The sequence below is a fragment of the Cupressus sempervirens genome, chromosome 1, assembly GCF_028749045.1.
Source record: "Cupressus sempervirens isolate cs-2001-9-10 chromosome 1, ASM2874904v1, whole genome shotgun sequence".
NCBI lineage: Eukaryota > Viridiplantae > Streptophyta > Pinopsida > Cupressales > Cupressaceae > Cupressus > Cupressus sempervirens.
The window spans coordinates 460,978,592-461,005,161 of NC_143118.1; positions in this window are offsets into that span (position 1 = coordinate 460,978,592).

Genomic DNA, 26,570 nt, shown 5'->3' on the forward strand with positions numbered 1-26,570 from the left:
ATCACAATAATAACATAACTAACTATATTATTCTACCCTCTAAGTTAATCCTAATCTTAAGGATATCTCTAGATCGGGCTTCATAGCTCATAGCTAAGTCGCCGTCATCTCAGGATCGCACCCCTTAAGATTCTTCTTGGACGAGCATCCTCTATCCAAGGCCAATGACATATGCATATGTTTGACAACATTAGATTATTCTGGTATGTCGATTATCGGCCATCACGGACAATGGAGATCTTAAATATCTCACATGCTCCATGCTTCGATATCGACTCTCGACCATGGTAGACAATGGAGATCTTAAATATCTCACATGCTCCATGCTTTAAGTTTAAGTAGTATCCATGGTATTAACCTCATAGGTTAACAAAACATTAACCACAATTATGATTCATTAATATAAATAAACACATAAACATAATTAAACAAATATAATCCATAAACATACCTTTCTTACCTTCTTCTTTTCCAATAGTCACTACCTTTCATAATACAAATCCTTTTCAAAAATTCACTTCCTTATTTTCTTCATGATATTACTTTCCTCTTCCATTTTTCATTTTTGGACTACTCCTCTCTTCTCCTCTTCCTTTTTTTTTCCTTCTCTAAAATAAACTCTCCTCCCTTTTATATCTTAATTTTGAGAAGTCATAATGTTAAATCTCTCTTGACTTTTCATTAGATTTAGTTAATTTATATTATTCTATGTTATATTATTTATTTACTTACTTATTTGTATTTATTATTATTTATTGTGAAATTCTATTTAGAAAGTTATAATACTTTTTTAAAATATTGTCTCTTGTCTTTAATTTTATTTCTTTATTTACATTTTGAAAATATATTTATTTTTTAGTTATTTAAATATTATACTAAATATTATTTCATTAATAATATAGATTAAATAATTATTACTTTCTAGTTTTATAAATATAACTTTATTATCATTATTTATTTACTAAAATTTTATTATTTTATTATTATTAAAATTCTATCTTAAAATGGGGATATGACATTACCCTTCTTGGATGCAATACTTCATTGATAATATAAATTATTTTTGTGTGTAATTATTTTGATAGATGAAATCTCAAGACCTTTGAAAATACTCTATTCATGGTTTGACATGAGAATGACCTATTTAGACTAATGAGTAAAACTTTTTGAATGAACTTGATTGGGCATTCATGAATCTTTTTTAAATAAGTCATAGAAGGAGATATATTGAAGTGTTCTTGGAGCTCAATTATTATTGGTTCTTCTCTCTAGGTGGTAGGAGATGAATTTCTTAGATGGTCAAAGTACATTTATCAAGGGAAGTGTAAAATGTGTCTACCTCATCTTAGAGTTGCATGTCATTATCCTCTACTTCTCCTTTCTCACCAAGAGGCCCGACAAAAGATTCCCATAGTGAAACTTCTTTCCAAATAATATCTACAACCTTTGAATTGGATCATTAGTCTTTAGATATGGTAGGGGAAGACTATCCTCTTATTAAAACTCATTTTATTTGTCAATGATAAATCATGCAAAATTTGTTTGCTCTCCTTTTTTGGTGCCAAACCACTAGACCACCCTTGCACAATGAAATCATATTTGACATCAAGGAAAATAGGGATAACTCCAAAAGGTAGGGCTAGTCAGGTTCATCTCCCATCAGACATGAGACCTCTAGAATTTGTATATGAAAAAATTGCTCCTTTGAAACAAGCTCTTTTGCAAAATAAGGTTCCTCAGTAGAGGAATTGAACATAATTAGATAATGAAAACAAGTTTTCTACTTCATTTTAGCTCTATGATATTAAAATCATGATAAATATTGAGCAACATACCCCATGCTTTGGGAAATGAATCCCCATGATAACATTTTTGGAAACCTAATTTACATAATTAGCATAATTTGGGTCCATGTGCTAATTGGACTCTGATAGTTTGTTTTTGTATGCACTTTCTTTATTCAATCAAGATAAAGAATCCATATAATGAACTAACTTTGGCAACAATGTTTAGCTCTATCCCACCAAAAGTTCTAAGAAAAATTGTTGATCCCATAAATAGGCTTGTTCCTAAATAAATAGACTTGTCACTAATTAAATAGTGATCCACATTGCCTTCATTGTTGATAGGAGAACAAGAAGCCAACATTATTGGACATAAGGCCCACATATTCATATCCTACCAAGAGAGATATCTACAAGGGTCAAAATTAAGGCACATCATTCCTAATTAAAATTTATGTCTCCTTAACAAAGGATATGGTATAAGATCCTATTTGTTAACAAGCACAAATAGTTCATATAGGGGTTTCAAGAATATATTTCACTTCCTAAAACTTATTTTCTTGAGGAGTAGGTCATAAAAGTTACAATTCATTCCTTTTGCTAAGATAAAAAAACAAAAATCTATTCCATCCATATACACTAAATAGACCACACCTATGGTGTTTAATACATGATACAAGGATTGATACAAAGGAAAAGACATCAAGGACATAGTTCCCAATGATCTATTAAGATAAAACAAGCCAAGGAGAGAGAATTCCCAAGAAAATACATGGTACAATATACACCCCTAGAGTACAAGCTATAGAGTTTTATTCTCTGAAATGTAAACCTCTACAAATAATAAAACTTATTTTCTTACCCATTAAACACAAGTCCAATATTTCTTACCTCTTTTATTTCACAAGTTCTAGGGTTTTATAGAAAAATCCTTAGTCGAGATGATCTTATAATTATTAGAAACGTGTTACAATCAATTGGAATGCCATAGAATCCAACATGGATCACTCAATTCCTTATGTTGTAAGAAAGAGTTTTTTTATATTGGATAATCTAAACATGTCAACCAATTGAGCTGAAAAGAAAAATCAAGATGACTTGATCAGAAGAACCATTATTGCCTAGACCAATACAAGTGACACAAATGGAATAGTTTTTTAGAATTATATTAGATTTGGGATTTCTTCTAGGGAAAAATATTATCTGATCATGCATCTATGAGTCTCTTTCAAGCATAGGTACCCAAGAGACACAAGGAAGGGTTCCACAACTTGAAGGGAAGGCATCTCCGTAGAGAAGTTAGAAAATTGAAAGGTATAACATAGGTCAGTTTCCATTAGAATATTGAATTTATGAATTTTCACCACATAATCATATGACTTGTTGATGTCTAAAATTACTTGTAGACAAAATCATATGGTAAGTTCATTGAGTGTGGGACCTTGCACATTCTTACTAAATAGCTTCTAGGATTTTAGAAGATGGCTCTTCATAATGAGAAGGAAAAGAGAAATGAAGTATGCTTATGAAAATAAATTTAGAGCATCAAGATTTAGAACACATTCCTCTACAGAGGTTATTTTGTGAGGTGAAATGTCAAGGCAACAACCAAACAATTACTCTTAGATGCTATAAAAAATATTCCATAAATTTTAATAAAGAAAGAATCATACAAAGACACTTGTAGAAAAAACAATTTTAAGGAACAATCTTCTTAATAAAATAAAAAATGCATTCACCAAGGTCAATAAAGTAACACATAAATTTATTCAAACATTGAAGAGGAAAAAGAAATGGGAAATGATAAAGAACATGGAGAAGAAGAGTCAAGGACACAACATATCAAACCTTAGATCTTTTTGTTGATATGTATCCTCTACATCTAATAATGTGGATGCCAACTCAAAATATGAGCTGCATGATGAAGTTTTACTTGATGATTATTGGAATGGTGTCCTTGTTTGCAACTTTCATTAGGGTTTCTTGAGGGATGGGGCTTGATGTTTGGGTAGTTTTGGGATAGATACTTGGCTTGTTGTCCAAGCAAATTTATCCTTCTCCTATGCTTTCTCAAGGGTCTATTTACCCCCAGTGGTTAGTTGCTAGATGGGGTGTCACAACTCCTTTCCTTCCTATATGTGGCCCTTTGTATGGAGTCCATTTATTTGCTGGTGCTTTTGTTGGGGATAAATTGGTCTTGATGTTATGTACCTAAGGGCCTTCCTTGATGATTATGTATGGTGTTCTTTACCCCAGTCTCTTGAGGAGGGGTTTGGCTAGTCCTTTGTGGGGGGTTCTCTATTAGGGAATAAATTTTCCTTTTCTTTTTGTTGTGAGAGTAGATTTTTTTAGGTATTTATTTTCTAAGTTCTTAGATTGCACCAATAAAGCATTTTTTATGGAAACCTTGAGTTCTATTTAGTTCTTGAGGTGGTCAAAATCCCTATTTTTTGTGTTTTTTAAAATTGATTTGGCCAGAGGGATGCTAGAAGTTTTCAAGGGACCTCTTTGGACTCTTATTGTTTTTGGTTAGTGAAGCTTTCTAGTTTTAGAATTATTCTAATACTTTTTGGAGTCTAGTGTATGATGGTTTAGAAAATTTTAAGGACTCTCTTCATCTTTGTCCTACCTCCTTCCATGGAAGCTTCTATCGAGGATAAGACCCTCCTTTGGATTTTGAGAAATTTTATGGATTGTGTGTTTCTCGTTGTTGTCTCTTCGGTGATTAGTTCCTATAGAGGTGGTTCTACTACCTATGGAGGTGGTGATTTGGTTTGAGGATGATGTTTAATTTTATTGATAATGACACTCTCTTGCTTCTAGTCACTGGTTGGAGGGATGGTTTCATAAGTGGTTTACACTTTCTCCCATTGATCCTATTAAGGTAGGATCCCTTTTTATAGAGGTGGAATGAAGTTTTGATGGGGGATTAGTTATCTATTCCTTGGAGAACGTTAACACTTTCTCTGGATGGTTTGGGGTTCCATGGTAAGATCTTATCCTTCTAGTTTTTTCTCTCTTGTATTGCTTAATTTTGATGCTAGTCTTTGTTTTGATGGTTTTGGGATCCATGTCAAATCCCATGATGTTGTCGGCTAGTTTCTCAAATTATATATGTTGGGAACTGATTATTAAGGTTTGGGGGTTTTGTATTTATGCCAAGGATGGCTTTGGGAGCCATGATGTCAAAATCAATGTTCAAGCTCTGGTAACCTTTAAAACCCTAAGGATCTCCATCTAGAGGGTAGTTTTACATATTGAGGCTTAAGTCTTGAGTTCTATTTTCTAGACAATTATTTTTTTTTAAATTTTACCTTGAGTTACTAACTATAACTATATGCTAGTTGTGGGCTATTTGTTGATATGTATTATTAGTCGATAGGCTATTCTATGGGGAAGTTTGATAGGCAAGTGAGATGTTTTTCCCAAAAAATTATAGAAATTAGAAAAAAATGGCCTGACAATAATGACAAATAGGGTCAGAAATGTGTTGATTGCCTTCTAAGATGACAACTTGGAAAATGCACTACCTAAAACTTTCAACACTAATTGAAAAGGGAAGGAGGTGACCAAGTGGCTTATTAGTGATAGTGGGGGAAGGAAGTGATTTTGAAACCAGGTTGGCATCAAAACTTGAGCTTGGTAAATTTATTTGTGTTTGAAAGGATTCCTAACATTCAAAAGGAAGAATTTGTAGGTGGGAGGAATTGATTATCTATAATGAGATATTTAGAGAGGAATAAATGTTGTAAGCATGAATGCTGATGATATTCCTATGGGGGAGTATTGTAGAAATATGATTAGATCATTATCATGATGATATGTTACATTCATGAGTGTTTGTCATTGATGTCAACATAACAATTTTCTGTGGTATTTGAAAGAATAACAACAATAAAGATCAAGTTGATATGGACAGATCGTTAAGTAGTTTTAGTAGTGAGGTTAAAGGGAGATTATGCTATGTGTCTAGTATACAAAACTAACCTCAGAAGCAATATATATTAAGTTTGGAAGAAGTTATGCAAGTTTTGGTGAAGACTATTCTAAGATAGAGTTTATAGAGGCATGTTTTGGCAAAACTTGTTATATCTCTTAGTAGAGTTGTTTTACTTAGAAGCCAAATTTAAAGATGTGAAGAATGCATGTTGGTGATGATGTGGCTAAGTTCACTCATCATAATGTTACATGTATGAAAATTTATTTAAGTTGCAAGGAAAAAGATTAATGTTATCACTAAGTGTAATGTGTTGTTAATGTTGTCCTATAATAATTAATTGAGAAGGTGTGATAGTTGAGTCAAGGAATTATTTTATGTATTTGGTATAAAGGAAGGACATTTTCCTTTATCATGTATGATGGATGTATGGAGGAATGATAATTATTATAAGCAACACAAGAGCAGAACATGAAGATAAGCAGAGTAGAGCTGAAGTGAAGGAGACTTCATTGCCAAGGTTTTATTGTGTGATCTAAAGGTGGATACTTGGATTCAAGGTTTGTGACATGGTCTAAAAGGTCTGACAGTGATTGGTCAGGTTGACAAGATAGAGGAAAGAAGTTAAAGTTCAATACATAATATTATTCTGCAAGGAATAGTTGAGAGATCAATTGGATAGTGAGTTCAGTGATCTTGCTCTAGAAGCTATTTGTACAGTGAGTCCTTCTATCTTCTACAACTCCTAATAGCATTGAAATCTTCTAACAAGGATTCAAAGTCTCCTAACAGGGACTCATATGTACTAAATATTGTAATAGACTCCTAATAGAGTCCATCCTCTAAAAAGAAATATTTATATTAGTACATCATCTTGTGGCCATCATTCCCACTAGGGTTTTCCCTCTGATCAAGGGTTTCCCTAGTTAACATATCTGGTGTAATTGTCTATGTGCATCTTGTTATGGTTTCTATTTACTTTGGTTGAATGGATAAGATTGTTTAAGGTTGACAAATGTTTTCATTATTGGATAACTGATTCACCCCTCCTCTTAGTTATCTTGGTAGACTATTGTTTCTAACAATTGGTATCAGAGCATTGGGTTCTTGAAGATAAAGTTTAAAAAATTTGAGAGATCCATAGAAAAAATGTTTGGAAAATATAGTTCAAAGTTTGATGGAACAAATTATGATAGCTAGAAGGAATATATGAAGACACATCTATTCTTTATAGGTTCAAGATATTGATATTGAAAAAATTAGAAAAGACAATCATTGCTAAAAGTGATTTGGAAACTTATATACCAAGGAAGAGAGAGATCTTCTTATGTGCATCATGAGAGCTAGAGAAGCACTATTGTCTAAACTTCTTGAAATTTAATACAACCAGGTAAAGTCACTTATTACTACTTATTTGATTTGGAAAGCTTTGGAAAATAGTTTTGAAGGTGATGATCATTCTAATAAATCGAGGCTACAAAGTTGGATTTGTGCATTTCAAGATGATAAAATGATGGAAGATGAATCTATAAGCACATATGTAGGTAGGATATAAAAAATTATTGCAGGCATTATATCTCAAAAAGGAACCAAAGAAGATGATGAGGTGATATGGAAGATATTGAAGAGCTTAACTCCACCGTTTAAGTTAGTAGTTTAAATGATACAATTGCTGATATCTTGTACCAAATATTTCACTAAGGAGACATTGCTTGGAAGACTTGAAGTAGTTGAGAATGAATTTAGATAGTCCATAGAATTGACCAAAATAGAAACAACTTTTAGTGCCTTGAATATTCAACCTATTTTATCAAGGAGCACAAGTTCTAGAGGAGACTTTGCTAGCAGCAGCAGATCTGATGTGGGTAGAAGAATTTAAGTAGTCCTTCTGGTAAGAAGAGAAAAGGATGATAAGAAAATCTTTAAATGTTGAACTTGTAATGAATTTGGTCATTATGCATCTAAGTGTCCTAAAAGAGAGAAAAAATATAAAGGAAATTTCAAACCTAGAAGAGATAGAGAGTGTCTGTATGCAAATGAAGAAGATGATTTTGATGAACAAGCAATAAGTGCTACTGATGATGAAATAGGATTTGTAGCAATTAAAGAAGAAAGTCTAGAGAAAATAGCTTTGGTATCATAGGTTGAATAGAAATTTGATTGGATAATTGATAGTGGTTGTTCACATCATATGACTGGTGATATGAACAAGTTTGTTGTCTTGAAAAGTCATGACGAATGCATTGTCAGAGTTGGAAACAATGTAGCATGTCATGTTAAAAGTATTGGATCTATAACTCTCGACGGTAAAACTAACACTGAGGATGTATATTTTGTTGATGGTTTGAATCACAATATTCTTAGTGTTGGATAACTAGTGGATAAATCTTACCAGTTACAATTCATAGAAAATACATGCATGATCAAAGATAAAGATAGAAAGGTAATTGAAATAGGGGGCAGATCTAGAGGTAATGTAGTTGAGTTGAATCCTACTAAAATAACATGTTTGGTTGCAAAGGTAGATGACAATTGGTTATGACATAAGAGATTTTTTCATATAAACCTTGATAGTATTGTGAAGACTAGTAGTATGTTTGTAGTTAGAGATTTGGCTAAGATTATAAAGCCTACTAACACAATTTGCAAGGAGTGTATTTTGACAAAACATAACATAACTTCTTTTCCTAGCAAGAAGTTTACAACTAAAACAAAATTGGAGATCATACAGATCTCGTCAGTCCTATGAAGACTAAAAGATTCTATGGTGAAAGGTATTTCATGATTTTAGTTGACGACTTTTCTAAAATGATGTGGGTTGTATTTCTTAAATAAAAACCTGAGGCATTTGATATGTTCAAGATATTCAAGAACATAGTTGAGAATGAATCAGGAATGAAGATTAAATGTTTAAGATCAGATAGAGGAGGAGAGTTTACTTCAAATAATTTTAACATCTTTTGTGAAGCTAATGGACTCAAAAAGAAGTTATTAGCTCTAAGAACCATTGAATAGAATGGTATAGTAGAGAGAGGAAACATGTCAGTAACAGAAGCATCAAGAGCTATGTTAGCTGAGAATGATGTATCCAAGATTTTTTGGAGAGAAGCTATGAATACAACAGTCTACACTATGAAAAGAGTGCAAGTCAGGAAAGACACAAATAGGACCCCTTATGAATTGTGGTTTGCTCACTCACCTACAATTAAGTATTTCATAATTTTTGGCAGTAAGTGTTACATCAAAAGAGATGATGACATTGATAAGTTTGATGCTAGAAGTGATGAAGGTATATTTCTTGCTTATAGATGTTATAATCTAAGAACTAAGACTATTATGGAAAGTGCAAATGTAAGAGTTGATGAGAAATTCAGGATACAAGAAAGAGTAGTTGATTAAAATTTAGATAATAATGTTGTTACTAAACTAATAAATGATGAAGTATTCTTTGAGACTAACAATGATTTACAGAACAAAGGAGAGCTAAGGCATGAACAAAGCTTAGAACCTTCAATAGAGCTAAGAGTTGAGATAAAAACTCCTACTTTAGGTAATAATATGAGAAAGAATCATCCACTTGAGCAGATAATTAGAAGTAGAGATAAAGGTGTGATGCCAAGAAGTAGAATCAACGAAGAACTATGTTTGATATCTCAAGTTTAACCTAAGGATGCAATTGAAGCATGTAAAGATGAATATTGGAAAAAAACTATGAAAGATGAATTTGATTAGATAGTAAAGAATGAGACATGGGAATTGGTCCCCAGACCAACAGACAAGAATCTGATAGGAAGTAAATGGGTATTCAGAAACAAGATGAATGGACAAGGTGAAGTTGTAAGGGACAAGGCAAGATTGGTATGTAAAGGTTACTCACAATAAGAAGGAATAAAATATGATGAAACCTATGCTCTTGTGGCAAGAATAGAATTAGTAAGGTTATTCTTAGCATAAGCAGCATATAAGAATTTCAAAGTATATTAGATGGATGTCAAGTCAACATTTCCAAATGGAGAACTTGAAGAAGAGGTATACATAGAACAACCTAAAGGTTGTCCTTTGATAGACGACAAGGACATAGTATGTAGATTGAAGAAAGCATTGTATGGCTTGAAGCAAGCACCCAGAACTTGGTATACAAGGTTGGATAAGCATTTGACAAAGCTTGGATATAGCAAAGGTATGGCAGATAGTAATCTATATTGGAAAGAAATTGATCATAGATTAATTTTTTTTGTAATATTTGTTGATGATATCATATTTGGAGGAAACGATGATGAAAGTGACAAGTTTGCAGAAGAAATCAAGAAGGAATTTGAAACAAGCATGATAGGAGAAATGAAATATTTTCTAGGATTACAAATTGTGTAGGATAAAGAAGGAATCTTTATTTCTTAGACTAAGTATTTGAAAGATTTACTAAAAAGGTTTTTTTTGGAAACATGTAAATGACACCTACTGTTGAGCACAAGAAGTATAGATCTATGATTGGAGGATTACAATATCTGACTCACACAAGGCTGATATAGCAAATGTAGTTAGAATTGTTGCAAGATTCTAAGCTGATCCTAGAGAAGAACATTATGTAGTAGTCAAAATGATATTTAGATACTGGAAAGGAATGCTAGAGTTCAGATTGTGGTATGATAGATCTAATAATTTCTCTCTATATGCTTATACTGATGTTGATTGAGCAGAAAATATGGATGAAAAAAAGAGCACTAGTGGTGGAGCCTTCTTTTTTGGAGGAAGATTGGTTTCTTGTCTAAGCAAGAAGAAAAATTGTACCTCTCAAAGTACAATGGAAGTAGAACATATTACAACAACAAACAATTGCAATCAAGTTGTTTGGATGAAGTAAATGCTGAAGTATATAATGATATAATTTAGTGAACTTGCTGTCATACATTGTGACAAAACAAGCATTGTAAATATGTCTAAGAATCTAGTATTGCATTCTAAGACCAAGCACATTTCTATCAAGTATCACATGTTGAGATAAAAGTTGCAGAAAAGGAAATTAGACTAGAGTATGTAAACGCTAAACAACAAATCACAGATATCTTCACTAAGCCTCTTCCCAAAGAGACTTTTGAGTATTTGTGAGGTATGCTTGGGGTTATGCCCCTTCGTACATCAGAGTAGAAGATGCAAAAGTGCATTGGTCTAGTCTAATAGAGCACTATTGTTTGTCAGGACTGAATGCTGATGCTTCTTGTATGGGGGAGTATCTGTGATGGATTGAGTCATTTAGGACTCTTGTTGGATGTTGTTTTTGAACAGTGTCTTCGGACACATGAGCTAGTCAGAAATAGTTGTTGCAGAGTTTGATGGTTGCTGGCACCATTGACATTGATATCAATGGGAGAGAAGTACAATATGAAAAACAAGTACAACATAGAAAAATAGTTCAAAAAGCATAGAAAATAAGTACAACATGTTCTAAAATTTAGTTGGAAAGAAGTACAATAGAAGAAGCACATGGAAAAATAGTCTTTTGTAAAGCACATTAAGGTATATCAATGTTGAGAATGATTGATTAAGAGGATTTGAAAAGAAAGGTTAACAATCTTTTGCAATTGATATTCTTGGAACTAGATGTTTTTCATCTATGTTTCCATCAATGCCAAATGGGGAGATTTTTGGAACATGAATGCTGATGATATTCCTATGGGGGAGTATTGTAGAAAAATGATTAGATAGTTATCATGATGATATGTTACATTCATGACTGTGTTTGCAATTGATGTCAACACAGCAAATTTCTGTGGTATTTGATAGAAGAATAATGGTAAAGATCAAGTTGATATAGATAGATTGTTGAGTAATTTTAGTAGTGATGTTAAAGGAAGATTATACTATGTGTCTAGTATATGTAGCTAACCTCAGAAGCATAAGATATTAAGTTTGGAAGAAGTTATGCAAGTTTCAATGAAGACTGTTTTGAGATAGTGTTTACAGAGGCATGTTTTGGTAAACTTGTTATATCTCTTAGAAAAGTTGTTATACTGAGAAGTTGAAGTTAAAGAAGTGAAGAAGACATGTTGTTGATGATATGGCTAAGATCACTCATCATAATGTTATGTGTATGTAAAGTTATGTAAGTTGCAAGGTGAAAGATTAATGTTATTGCTAAGTGTAACGTGTTCTTAATGTAGTCCTATAATAATTATTTGAGAAGGTGTGACAACTGACTTAGGGATTTTTTTTATGGATTCAGTATAAAGGAAGGAGATTTTCCTTTATCATGTATGATGGATTTATGGAGGAATGTGAATGATTGAAAGCAACAAAAGAGTGAAATGTGAAGATAAGCAGAGTAGAATGGAAGTGAAGGAAACTTCATTGTTGAGGTTTTATTGTGTGATATGAAGTTGGATACTTGGATCCGAGGTTTGTAACATAGTCTACAAGGTCTAATAGTGATTTGTCTGGTTGACAAGAAAGAGGAAAGAAGTTAAAGTTCAGTACATACTATTATTTTGTAAGGAATAGTTGAGAGATTAGTTGGACAGTGCATTTGGTGATCTTGCTTGAGAAGCCGTTTGGATAGTGGTTTCCTCTATCTTCTACAACTCCTAATAGTGTTGGCACAACTTCTAACAGGGTTGGCACAACTCCTAATAGGGTTGGACTCTTCTAACAAGGATTCAAAGTCTCCTAATAGGGACTCATATGCACTAAATGTTTTAATAGACTCTTAACAAGGTCCATCCTCTAACAAGGAATATTTATATTAATACATCATCTTGTAGGCATCATTCCCACTGATGTTTTCCCTCTGATAAAGGGTTTCCCTAGTTAACATATCTAGTGTAATTGTCTATGTGCATCTTGTTATGGTTGCTATTTACATTGGTTGAATGGATAAGATTGTTTAAGGTTGATAAATGCTTTATTTATTGGATAATGGATTCACCCACCCGTCTCAACTCACCCTACTTGTGAATTGAATCAAACAAATTTCTATGAAACAAGTCCAATATTTACATGAGCTTACACTAGAGTAGAGCACTAAGAAATGGCCTTTAAAATTGGTACCTTTTATTATGAGGGAGGTCAAATTGGTAAGATAGTATATCAAAGAGGTCAAATATCCATAAATGAGTTTATTAGTGAGATTTATTTGTGTGACAACCATGACAGAGTCACATGAAATTATTTGTATTGACCGTGTTTGTGAAATTTAACAATAGATTGTAAACACTTTTGCTAGAGAACTTCACCTCCTAAGACATGTTTATTTTTGAAAGGCAAGGAGCTTCTATTTGTAGAAGGGTAAACAATATTTGAAATGTTTCACTTCTTAAATTAGCGAGAATGGTGGAGCATAAACCAAATAGATTATTTATGATAATTTTCAAAAGAATTTAATTAATTTATGAAAGATATCGCTTTTAACCGTTAATAATGAATTTCAATTTTCAGCAAGCTCATAGGCTGTCATAATCACTTTGTAACCATTGTATTTCACATATCTACTGAGAAGGTAATGGAGTCACAAACTATCTTGTTAATCTAGGTTGTGATGATGTTAATTTTGAAGCCTTCAACCCTTATACTCAATTCTTTGAATGACAACAATTGCAAGAGCTTAGTGAGGATGACAAGTCTTGACATTTTTGTTAGCACTTGATCACAAATGTCATTCTCTTATGCCTCAAATTGCCTCTCCTCTATTCTCCTCTTCTTTTTCTTCTCCTAGATACCGTAATTGGGATAGGATTCAAAGTTTTCTTCCTGGTTCTTTCTCTGATGAGCTCTTGAATCAAATTTATTTATTTATTTATAAAATTTATAGTGGTTAGCCCACTTTTGCTAAAAAGTAAAATAAATCTAGCTGAAAATAAATAAATTACTATGTGAAACACGGTAACATATAGATAGAAATACATTTCCTCCACTTTTAACAACAAAGTGAAGTTTTAGTATAGGAGTGATGTTGTGGATCTTGAAAATTATTTGTCAGTTCATTAGCTAGATCCTCATTTGTCCATTCCACAACTTTGGACTAACTAATGTGGTTTCCCTTCAATGGGATGGAATTAGTTCAAACCATTTTTTTTGCTGTAAGAAGCGAGTAAGTAATATTTTCTCTCTCTTTTGGTTGTTTTTAAAAAGTTTTGTTGTAATATATTTTTTACTTTTAGTTTTAAATTATTATAAATAGAATAAGTTTTTTATTCATTTAAAAAGTTTTAAAATATTTTATTTTTATTATAATAAATATATTATAATAGAATTTTCTTTTGTATTTAACATTATATATTTTGAGTTTAAATGTATTGTAGAAATTGATAAATTTTATTCTATATTTTTTATTTTTTATTTAAAAATAATAAGTATTTTTTTTAATTATAAAATTTTAAGTTAATTTTTTAATTTATAATATGGTTTTTTTGTTTAATATGAGAGAAAAATATTAGGCAAGATAAAATCTAATTGTTATGAATATTTATAATAATGATAACTACAATGTGATATAATCAACCATTATATTATTCATTCTTTTTCGAGTAGTTACACATACAAGATGCAAAATTTATTAGTTAGAATGTAGATGTCTTTATATGGGTAATTTAAATGTATAGATAGGTAAAGTAATTTTCTAACATTAAATAATATTTTATATATTAATTTTTTAAATTTATATGAATATTTATATTTAATTTTTTGTTTAATAATAAAAAATTTTAAAATATTTTTTAGAATTGAAACACACTTTTATATTTTAAAGTAAGTTTATTTTCCATATACTTTATACATTCAATAAAATTATTTTAAAAAATTATGGTTACATTATTTTAAATTATACATGGAATATTTTTAATCATATATTGCATTGATTTGGGAATTGACCTACATTGTTATTTTTCTATTGTATGTAATTTTATATTTTACTCTTTAATTTCACTCATTCAAAATTTAGTGTGACTTGTTCTTGAAATAATTATCAAATAGAAAAAAGGAAACAAAAGAAAGGAGAAGAAGAAGAAAAGGGAAAATAAGGTGAAGGTGAAGGAGAATGAGGAGGAGAATGGAAAATGAGAAAGTGAAATGGAAAGAGGAGGAGGAGGGGGGACATAGAAAAAGATAGAAAGAAAGACAATAACGAGAAGGATAAGGTGGAAAAAGAAGATGAACAATGAGAAGGTGTGAAAAAAGAAGGAAAAAGAGGAGCAACAAAAATGAGTAGAATAAGAAGAAAGAGAGAAAAAATGTAGTACAAAACAAGAAGTAAAAAAAGGAGTAATGGAATGTTAGATCTATATCTCTCCATCGATGTAACTATTGCACCTCTTTCTTTAGGTGCAAATGCTAGTCTAAAACAACAACTATTTTGGGTGAGGTTCTAGATCCCATTCAAAAATTACTTGTGAAATATTTCCAAGCCCCTTCAAATCCTTTTTAAAACTTATTCAAACACAAAATCTCAAATAGAACAAAGGCCCAAGACATGTTTGAAAATATTATATCGATTTAAATGTTTGAATTAAAGTTTAAAGATTATAACCAATAAAAAGTAATTTGAAAATTGGGCCAAGAATCTTTGTTTATATAGATGAGAAAGTATAGACACCACCACAAGATTCTAGAATTGATAGATAGTTTCTGATTTATATAAGAATCAAAACATTATAATTCTATCTAATAGCCATTTTCCCTCTAATCATCACTAGAATTTCATTGAAAATATGCAAATGCACTAAAATTTGGAAGTTTTGATTGAGATGATTAGAATCAAGCTTGTGGATGCAAGACATGTGAAAGATCCTTTGGACAAGATGAAGATTACATATCGTGGACAAATATGGATCCTCTTTTGAAAAAGGAAAATCATTCCTTCAAACATCTACAAAACAACCACGTGTCATGATGTGTAGTGAAGTTTGTGTTAGATAATTGAGTGGGAGGGGAGGGAGGTGAATCAATTATGTCCAATTATCATAGAGTCCCTTCAAATAGTTTAAGTACCAACAAAAATTCATAAATGTCAGCAATAAACACTCAGTGATATCATTAATTAACTTTGTCCACCAATTTATTCCAAAATTTTAACTTACTGTTCTTTGCATTATCGAGTATCTATAAACTTTCTAGTTATTATGTAGTGATTACTTAGTTACTACAGAGTTGCAATAAACTACAAAAAATGTAAAATAACTTGCAAAACAAATAAAATTCACACATTTGACATCATCATTTTAACGTGGAAACCTTGTGAACGTTTAAACCATCTGGGACCAACAACCCAAAAATTTCACTCCTCTAAAGTGAGCTATTCTAAGAGACAACCTTGTTAAAGGTTATATAGACATGATTAATGTGACCTTGTTAGAGAATTTCACCAAAATATCATCTAGACCTTATCACTCCTTGTTTTTGATTAAAGAGTGACCTTATTTAAAGGAATTACAAACATCACTAATCAATGTTACCATATAGGATTTCACAAACTTGTTAGGTCCATTTGGTTCTTCCAAGGTTTTCTACTACAATGGTTAAAAAGTAACAGTAGAAATGATTTTTTAAGATTACAAACTACCTTTTCTTGTTCAAATCTTTGTTTAGTTCTTGTCTTTGTTTGATCTCTTTCTTGGATCTCCTTTCACTATGTACTTTTGAGTGACAAAATAACATGTTCTCTTTCTCTTTCAACTACTCAGTTCTCCTGGCTCAACTATCTTCTATTACCTTCTTCAACTACATAATCACAATAACTTTATCATTCCTTGATCAACTTCCAACCAAATAATACTATCATCAACTAAAATTAGCAACCAACAACCAAAAAGTGTCTTGATCTCCTTAAATAGTCATCACCAAGCTTCTAGATTCTTCCATGTTTTTTCACTTAATCAAAATTGTCAATCTTAGGTTCCTACCAAAGTTTTAGATTCAAAAATTCATACAATGATTCTAGACACTTGAAAAATATAACTTTCATAGAACTTTGTGCTTATCCATATCCTTCTTCGATCTCCATCATCAGTTCGTTGTTGAATTTTTTCAATCGTTGGTCTCGCAAAAAAATTTCACTCGTGCCTTAGACCATCTCAAACTTTCCAAATTTCATCAAAAGTTGGCCTTAGATTCCAATTATCCAAACTTGTTCTTCCAGTTATTACTTGGTAAACTTAACATTCACATAGGTAATATATAACTTGGTTATTACTAGAATCAATTGAGTAATTTTTGAATTTCCTTTTTTCTTTACCAATCACTTGGGAAATACTATAGTCACTCAATGAATACAGTCTCCCTTCATTAACCATATCATATAGTTAAGCTTGTGTTCTTGAATATATTGTAACCATACATGATTGCAAAATAAGCAAGCCAATATTATATTATCACTACCCAACTCATTCAAGTACCCACTGGATACCATACTTATCAATTCTATCTTCATCATAATTTCTTTCAATCCACTTCATTAATCAAATCCTCTTCATCAATCAAATGATATGGCACTCTACTGAGTTAGCATAATGTCTAGCCAACTAGGACTTTGACATCAATGACAATATGAAAATTGATATGACTCTTTTACATACATTCATAGCATTACCTATTACTTGATCATTTGAGGCTAATAATCTCCCACTTTGGCATTGATGACAATACATAACATAATATTTTACATTACAAAATATTACATAAGATAATTAAAGTTGTGAATTAACAACAATATAACTTTTCAGCTCTTGTCTTTATTTTGATTCATCAGATTTTCTCGGTCTATATGTTTAGCAGTACCAACAACAATCATCTTCAACATATCTCCCCATTTGGTTATGATCTCCATCCTTCTCTTTCACATTCTTCTCTCTTTTTGGTTTTCTCAGTTCCTTCCCTTCAATATATTCTCCCCCTTTGATAATTTCTCTTCCTTAACTATGTCTCTCCTTTTTTCACTATTTCTCTTCTCCTTTGACAACAATGCCAAAGGTGTTTATAAATTTCATCTTGAAACTCATAAAACCTTGTAGTTATCCTTGTACCTTGCATGCACTAATTACATCAGTTTCATCACAGTCAACTTGACAACTTCATAAATGCTCCTAAAGTGTGAACACTTATGCGTCAACTCAAAGATATTACAATTCATCCATGAATTGCTGCAACATGCCTCTTTAGCTAGTGAATTTTGGATAGGGACAAGACCCACAATTTACCTCTTAGATACTCAAAAACATCCTTACATAATGGCTTGGTAAATATATCAACAATTTTTTCTTTAAATTTCACATATTCAAGTCTCACTTGTTTCTCTTTAACTTTCTCCCTCAAATAATGCTATTTGATTGATATGTGCTTTGTTTTTGCTTGCATTATTAGATTCTTTAAAATTTTTATGGCACTAGTATTATCAAAGTAAATAGTAACAACCTTGGTTACCTTTTCTTACATTCCTTCCAACAATTTCTTAATTCATACAATATTTGAACAATTGATTGCAACAACAACATATTTAGCTTTAGCAATACATTGTGAGATACAACTCTATTTAGTGCTTATCCATGTTATCAAGCTTTCTCTTAGAAAGAAAACTCCACCACTTGTGCTTTTATTGTCATCAATATTTCTATCCCAATCAACATTTGTTTAGACTTTAAGATTAAATTCATCCTCTTGTTTATACCATAGGCCATAATATTTAGTTCCTTTGAGATATCTAAATATCCTTTTCACAATGAAAACCTTGCAACAATTCCAATAACAAGTGCAATATTTGTTCTACTATGTAGAACGTACTATAGCTTTCCAATCATAAATTTGTATAGTGTTTCATTTACCTCGCTAGTATTGTCTTCTTTTGATAGTTTTACTATAGTCATCATAGGTGTACTAACTAGTTTGGACTCATCAATCCCAAATGTATTCAATATTTCTTTCTCATAGTAAGTCTGGGTTACACAGATACCTTTCTCTATTTGATAGACTTGCAATCCAATGATTTTTTTAATCTCTCCAAACATTGACATTTCATATTTAGTACTCATTTTTTCAACATATGTCTTACTCAACATGTCATTTCCTCCAAATACTATGTCATCAATAAATGTTTTAGTAATCAACACCATATCTTCAAATTTATTTTTCAAATACAGATTATTGTTTTCACTTATAATCTTTCATGCCATGTGTTGGTCTGACTTTTTCTGCAGTAAAAAATTTTCAGTTAAACCATAGAAAAGTCAGATGTTCTATGTCTAAGCGAAATATAAGGTTTTGGATAAACCATCTATAAGAAATATTCGCCATGTAAGCCTTACATTCATCCCTATTCATAAATGGTCGGGCGCGAAAATTTTCAAAATTCAAAAGAAGCGAATATGCTTCCGTATTCCTTTTCCTTTCTCCCGGGTTACCTTTCTTACTGTTTGTCCCAACCGTCAGATCCGATTAGATCTACCACTGGCGTTATCTCGCTATTGAAAGTTGCATGCTCATTAAGTATAGCGAGATAGCGAGTGTCGAGTTTTTAAGCGGTGGGACCATGAAGTGAACGTGCGGCGATCGAAGATTTGCTATTTAATTGCTTTATTGTGCAGGTACACTTAGCAATTTGCCATAAAAAGGGGGAAAAGGACCCACTAGAATATCTGACATCAGAGCCGGAATGTTGATTTTTCTGGAAGTTCCGCCACCTCGCTATCGGAAAATTCAGGCACTTCACCGTTAGCGAAGTAGCGAGGCCACGTGAAAATCTTAAAATGATGACATTGCATCTTGCTTGTATCATAATTACACCAGGTGGCATGACCTGTCATGAATACTGTTGTCAGAATCAGTTTTAATTAACAGAAGTAATTACCGAGTACCCCCTTGTTTTTTCCGGCACGGAATCCTTTAAAGTGCCGAAGCTCGCTACCTCGCTATCGAAAAATTGAGGTGCTTCACCGTTAGCGAGTTAGCGAGGCCCCGTAAAATGGTAAAAGATTGGCAAGATCTATGATGACGTGTAATGACAGGTGACTGATAAAATTTGACATGTGCTAGCTATGCAGAGATCCGATTCTCATTAATGCCTACCTGACTAAATGTACGAGAAATCTAGAACGTCAGCTTGAAGTGAATCGACGGAGCTCGCTATCTCGTTATGAAGAGTTGCAAGGAAGATAATTACAGTGACATAGCGAGATGGGCCCACCGCCTTCTTTCTTAAGAAGTCTTGTAGCGTATCGTTCGATCATTTCTTGGTCCGATCAACGGTTGTCGCCGCCTCGTTATGGCAAGGTGCTAGTTCTTTATGCATAACAAAGTAGCGACATGCTGACACGTGTTCTCCGTCGTCAGTGGGTTTAAAGGTAAGCGCCATCAAAAGAAAGAATTATGTACGTGGCAAGCTCTCATTGGGTAATATAACTGACATGGCAAGTATAACTCCTAGTTGTTCTCTTTGTACCACATGATCGTAGGATCTTTGAAGATCAACGGCGCAGTTTTAAATAAAAAATATAGTGCCACTCTCTGTATTAATTAGACAAGAAAGCTTTGTCCGTGAGAAAAAATAGAGTATAATACAGAGAGATTGCATCAGTTTCATTTCACGCGAGAAAAGATTTGAAGCCATTCTTGTGCAGAAGCTATTACTAAAAGAAAAGCGTGCCAAGGTTGATAAGAAATTGTCAAGTTATCTGTTCGCTGAAATTTTGCAGGAATACAGAGGAGAATAGAGACAGAATTCAAGTAAGTAAAACTGCCATCATCTTTGTGAGCTTTTAAGTTTTAAAGAGGATAGCCCAAGATGCCTCCTAAGAAGGGATTTACAGGAGCAGTAAACTACCTAGATAGAAATGTGCATGATGATTTGCTTGAGTTACTTCCTGAGTCCACTGTAGAAACGGTGCAAGTTAAGAGGTTAACCTCACTCAATCTTAGGCTTAGGGTAGCTGATGGATTGTATGATAAGGGTAATTGGGTCCGGGATGCTCAAACTGCTCAAACTGGTTTGAGTTTATTCAAGAAATGGTTTGCAGAGAGAAAGTTATATGCCCCTCATGCCAACATTTGGAATTTTGATCTTGGGAAGCTTGTTGTTCCCAGCGTGTTTATGGATTTTGACCTGCTTGAAGCCATAGCAAAAAACTATGACCAAGCCACTAAGGTAGTGAGGAGAATAGATGGTGAGGCTTTAGTTACCATCAGTCCCGAGGAGATTAGGAAGGTATTCAGTCTGGGACCCCTCACCATGTATCATGTGCCCATTAATCTGATAGATTTAGAAAAAGAATATATATCCAAGAGGGATGTAGTTAGACAGGGTGTGCTGAAAGCCCACATAGGCCGAATTGGAGGCCTCCCAACCATAACATCATCTTCTAAAGAGCCCTTCAAGAAATCATGTTTTAATGCCAGGGCAGTGGAGATATATAGGACCCTGTGCAGAGTCTTCGGAGAGGGCGAAGAAGATTTTATTCCGGTGAGCTTCATGTATATGATCACCCAAATCTCTTCTTTTGGTGTGGAAATAATTTTTGATTTTGCATCTTACTTGGCAAATGAGATCCATCATGGATTGGTGGGGATTGCACAGGGCAAGGTGGAAAAGGTTTGGGGTCAGTTTTCCTTACTGATGCATATGTTTCTTTTTAAAGGGGCCACTTATTTTGGTAAAGAAATGGTTTTAAATAGAGAACAAGAAGGGGAAGCACTACCAGTCCAATTATGGAGTGCAGACATGACCTGGGAAGCAGAAAATGCTAGCTTCGTTAGATTTGATAGGCACTTTGCCTCCAAACTAAGGTGCCTCTTATTGAGTGACAATCCCAGAATCCCTAAGGCATTAATGCACCTTATCAGGCCTATGGACAAAACCCACAATCTAAAAGTTTCACATAATTGGGGAGATATTATCCCATATTCAGTCTCAACGGTCATCAGGGTCTATGGTTTCAAAGGAACACCCCATGTGTTACCCTATCAGGTACCCTTGAAGGTAGGGATAGCTGAATTTTTGTGGTAGTTGGGAGGAGTGGAGGAGGCCTTTTTGCACAAAAGGGGGACAGGATCAATTTTTCCTACTTGTACTATAGCCCACCAATTTGTGATAACTAAAGAAGGGTGGGCCTTTCTCCATAAATTTTTGGATCAATACAAAATGGCAGTGTCTCACTCTCGTTTTTGTGATACAGAAGGTTTCTTTAACTCTGCCCTTAGATTGAGAATCAAGCTGCGTCCAGTTCAGCATGAATTCTATTTTCTAGAAGATGTAATAAGAAATGAATATTCTCTCCATGAGCAAGAAATAAAGAAAGAAAAATGGAGAGTCTATTCAAAAGTTTTGGAATTCATTAATTGTTTTGATAAAAATTTCAGTCCTCTTAGTAATGTTGCAAACAATGCAGATAAAGTACATAAGCTCATGAGTAATTTCTCTGAGATAATGGAGGTAATGAATGAGAAGAAACAACATTTTATTAATTCTTTTCCAGATAAAGCCAGAGAAATTATGAGAAAATTGGGTTTCACTCCCAACATTGGAATAGGTCCACTGGTGGTACGGAAGAGAACAGGATATACTATTGTCCGACAGCAGATGCCCATTGTGCATAAAGAAAAACAGATTGTGGGATCTTCCAGCACTGTCCTAGAAGAAAGACCCCCTGAACCTTCCCCCAAAAGAAGAAGAATAATAAGGGAGGAAGAATCCCCTGATGAAAGTGGCTCACCTTCTCAAACCCCAATAAGAGTTGAGGAAGAACAACTCACCAATGAGCAATTTGAACAAATGGGGTCACAAGGAGAAATTTTTGTTACACAAGCAGAGATTGATGAAGGGAACCCTCAGGAAACCCCTGTACCAAGTTTTGAATTAACTACAACAGATTTCAGAGGAAGGGAATTGGACCCTGTTTTGGAACAAGCCAGTCAACATTTTTTGTCTGATAACAATTTTGTAAGATCTAGGGCTTTCCATCAGTTTGCGTGGAGAGTAAACATGCACATTTTTGAGCAAAGGTGCAATAATATGAGAGCAGAACATCCAGAAATGGATGAGACCTCCATTCAAAATCCAATAAAGGAACAAATGGTTCAAGAGTTCCAAAATATAACCCCTGATGAGGGAAGACAGATGGTAAAAAATGCTAATGTTTTATTATTGCCCAATTGGGACATTGCTGACGCATTAGTTTTTAATTCTGTTTCAAATAATTTAGGACTCCAGGATCCGAATAAAGAGGAATTCTTGGGTACAAAATTCAGCAATGATCAAGCTGCCCTTGTTATGTGGTCCCTGAGAAGAGGATCCAGAGTTACTTCATCACAGCCTGATGACTCAGGATTGACAGGGAGTATCATTGTAAGAAGAGTTGCTGACACTTCAAATGTACAGGTAGCCCACATGAATGTGGATTATTCTAAATTTGCCCTGGCTACTACGGAAAGAGAAGAGAGGGAAATGATGGATATGCATAATAAATATGAAGTAGTGGTGGAAGCCTATAATCAAGAGGTGAAGAGGAGAATTGAGTTAGAAAACAGGATATCTCAACTGGAAAAGGTACTTGGAAAGAGAAAAGTGGGAGAATCCAGTACATTGAGAATTGCATATCCCCCACAGTCATTTGTGGGATTAACCCCTATTATTGAGATACCTGACACCCCTGAAAGACCCCAATTCTATACTGTAGAGGAGTTTGAAGCAGAAAAAACCAAATTACATGAGTGGCAGATAGAATTTAGAAATCAGCAGGAAGAGAAATGGAAGCAGGGTGTGACATACTTGAGGGATAAAATACAATGGTCAGATTTTTATGACCAGTTGACCAGGATTGTAACCCTCATAGATGAGTTAAATAAAGGAAAGAATGGACTAGACTCTCTTGCACAGAAGTGGAGACAGAGGAATAATGATGCTACAATTGTTTGTATCTCTGCAGTTCAAATGCCTTATCATCAGGTTGAAAGAATTTTTGATTTATTAAATCAATTAGATAATTTTGAAAATAAAAGAGATTCTTTACAGAGGAAATTGACACTCTGTTTTTCAAGATATCTTGCTAAGAAATTCACCCTATTTCCTTGTGCCTTAGAAACTGTTGATACAGTAAAGGAAAAGGACAAATGGAAAAAGGAAATGGATGAATTATTTGATAACAGAATAACAAACATCATCAGTGAGACTGGCTGTTGGTTTTGGGCCAAAAAAAATGAAGAGCTGGTAAAGATACAATTGTATTATGCTGATATAAGAAAAGAATTCGATGAATTAGAAGAAAATGCCAATTCTTTAATAAAGATACAAAGAGAAACCCTAAGTTTTGATTGGCCAGATGATGATACTTTCAACAGATGGAAAGATCAGTTTAGTGAACAGATGTCAGGAGAAGATGACAAGGAAGATGTAAGAGTAATAGTTACTCTTGTAGTCAGCAATGATGACATAGAAAATCCCCAGGTTAAAGTGATTTTGCATGTAACAGAAGATGATACATCACTTGCAGACCTTATGGATATGTACTCTGAAGATGAGGAATGATTGCGAGAACAGATCATAACAACCAAGAAGCATAACAGAAAGGGACCCGCCAAGAAGTGCTGTTGTAATCAACCTTTCTGTTATTCTTGTTTTTGTTTTTCAAAAGAAGGACACCTGTCACCTACTGTAGCCTGAAGCTTGTTGCATCTCACATTATTTAAGTGAGATCCCAAGGCTAAAGAGGGGTCCGAATTTGGTTTTCACTAAGTGTTGTGCTTAGTTCTTTTTTGGTTCAAACATTTTTGGAAAGAAATTTATAGTATGCTTTTTCTGTCAAAATTTCTGAGATATGGATGAATGTAAAAAGAACTGTGCTTCTTCTCTGAAGGTTTTTCTGGGTCTTTTGTAAAGGATATACCATTTTCAAAGGAAATGAATACAAGTTATGAACTGTCCCCATATCTGTTCTTCTCTGAATTTTGTCTCCTTTTTAATACTGAGCTACCTTGATGTTGTGTGAGTAAAAGCTTATGCAATTGATTGCAATTTAGTAAGACTGTACATCCATTTGTTATTGCTGTTAATTCAATGGATTAAGTAAAGGCTTTGATGAATGTGATGAGGTTGCTTGGGTGTTAATAAGGATTTTTGAATGATAAATTCTGGTAAGAATTGCTGATGACAATTCGTTGCAAGGCAACAAATTAGATCTAAGAATTTACTTGACTCTGAATTCCCAATGGATTAGGCACTGATCGAGAGTATTTCAGCCAAAAGAGAAGTATATTATAACTAGCTTTTTCAAAATACATCATAAAATCAATTTTCATTTATCTTTCCTGTAAGATTTTCAAAGTTGGCCAGCACTTGCCTGCCTAGATTGTTTTAGCTTCATTTAGCCATTGTTGTTGGAAACATCTGTAGAGCTATAGAAGATTTCTTGGCCATATCTGTTCAAGGGATGTGTTTATCTGTTATTTACCTATATGTTTAAGGATTTAGAGATGAAAATCAAAATGAAACTAAGAATAATTCTCATACAATTATTCCATCTTTGAACCATCCCCGGGTGCACCCGCCCTGGTTTTACAGAGCCAAAAGAGTAGAAAACCGTCTAAGGTTTTATTGAAGTTGGGTCCTAATACTTTGCATATGCAAGTGATAATGAGAATTGGCTATTCTTTAGGTTGTGTATGTACTGATATCTAGGTACTAAGCCTTTTGTCGCCTAGTAGTTTTAGTACTGGTAACATCAAAATAAAACACCAACACCATGCTCTAGGAGTTTGTTTCAGTCCATACAACACTTTATTCAACTTGCATACCATGTTCTTCTTTTTAGGTTCAATGAACCCTTCAGGTTGTTTAATATACACTTCTTGCTCAAGTATCCCATTCAGAAATGTAGATTTGACATCCACTTGATATACTTTGAACTTCTTGTATGTAGCATAAACCAGTAATGTTCTTACTCATTCCAATTTTTCCATAGGTACAAAAATTTCACCACAATCTATTGCTTTTTCTTATGCATAACCTTTGCAAACCAACCTTGCCTTATTCCTTACCACTTCTCCATTCTCATTCAACTTGTTTCTAAAAATCTATTTGGTTCTAATGACATTTTTATCAGTAGGTCTCAGTACCTATCTTCTCAGTCTAATCAATCTCCTCATTCATAGCATTAATCCAACATTCATCATCTTATACAACTTTTACTATTCTTGGTTTAAAATTAGTAATTAAACAAGTACTATCTCTTAACTTACTTCTTGTTTGTACTCCATCACTTATGTCTACAATTGCATGTTTAGGTGAATTATTCTTCCTCACATATTTGGCCAAAATAGGTCCAGTTCTTTGATTTTCAACATTTCCTTCACTCGATAGAGGTTCAACTTCCTACTCAGGTTGAACTATTTGGTACTCGGGTATAGCATTCTATAACACGTGTCATTGACTAATTTTTGGTAGCTCTATATTGTAACTCAGGTAGAGTATCAAATGTCTCTTCATACACATGAAAAAAGTAGTTGTAATCTTTAGATTCCTTGATGCTTTCCACAATATTCCTTTCTACAAACTTATCAAATATAATGTTTTAACTTTCAAAAATCTTGTTTGTAGCTTTGTTTAAACATTTATAAGATTTACTCTTAGATGAATAACCAAGTAATATACCTTCATCTCCTTTAAAATCAAGTTTTCCATTCCTTTCATCAATATGAATATAACATCTACTTCCAAAGATTTTGAAATAACTTACATTCGGTGTATGAACATACCACAGTTCATAGGGAGTCTTATTTATTCCTTTCTTCAATTGAACTTGGTTGAGAGTATGAACAACAATGATAATCAATTCTCTCAAAACCTCCTTTTCAATCATCAAAGTTGACCTTGCATAATCCATAATTGA